This window comes from Neopelma chrysocephalum, unplaced genomic scaffold (assembly GCF_003984885.1).
Source record: "Neopelma chrysocephalum unplaced genomic scaffold, ASM398488v2 Primary Assembly neopelma1_143787, whole genome shotgun sequence".
Taxonomy (NCBI): Eukaryota; Metazoa; Chordata; class Aves; order Passeriformes; family Pipridae; genus Neopelma; species Neopelma chrysocephalum.
The window spans coordinates 1-489 of NW_020932819.1; the positions used below are offsets into that span (position 1 = coordinate 1).

At 50.9% G+C, this 489-nt stretch overlaps 1 non-coding gene across 1 annotated transcript; it reads right to left on the bottom strand.

Moving 5' to 3' along the window:
• Nucleotides 1-411: 411 nt before the first annotated feature.
• Nucleotides 412-489, bottom strand: LOC113962322 (the record flags this gene model as incomplete). Its single annotated transcript, XR_003532515.1, has 1 exon — nucleotides 412-489. It is a non-coding gene; the product is annotated as a small nucleolar RNA U3 (small nucleolar RNA).

Below are 489 nucleotides of genomic sequence, written 5' to 3' on the forward strand. Positions count from 1 at the left end.
CACCTGGGGACATGGGCTCGTGGTAGCATGGCAGCGCTGGGGGAACCTTTGGACTCGAGGGCTTTGCCAACCTCAACGACTGAGTGATTCTATGATCAGTAACAACTCCAGAGCACCAAGTCACCATCGAGTAAATGCACCACCACGTACTAACAAGCTTCCAAAGCATTTATTTTCACTGAAAAAGCTTAGCCCCTTGGGCAGTAAATCCTAAACCATGCCCAGGCAGCTCGTAATGTCAGATATTATAAATCTACTAAGGGGCTCGTGAGAAACTAAGTGCTGCCCGTTCCGGACTAGAGGAGGCAGCCAAGGGTCTGAGGTCGTAGGGAAATACCCCTAGCGTAGAATAGCCCCTCCTTTACTCCCACTTTAACTCTGTTTTTCACCACAATAAAAAAAGCGTCACAAACCACTCAGCCCGTGTTCTCTCTCTCTCGAGCCCACCAAGAGGCCCGAGAACGGTCATCAATGGCGAGCGGCTCCTGC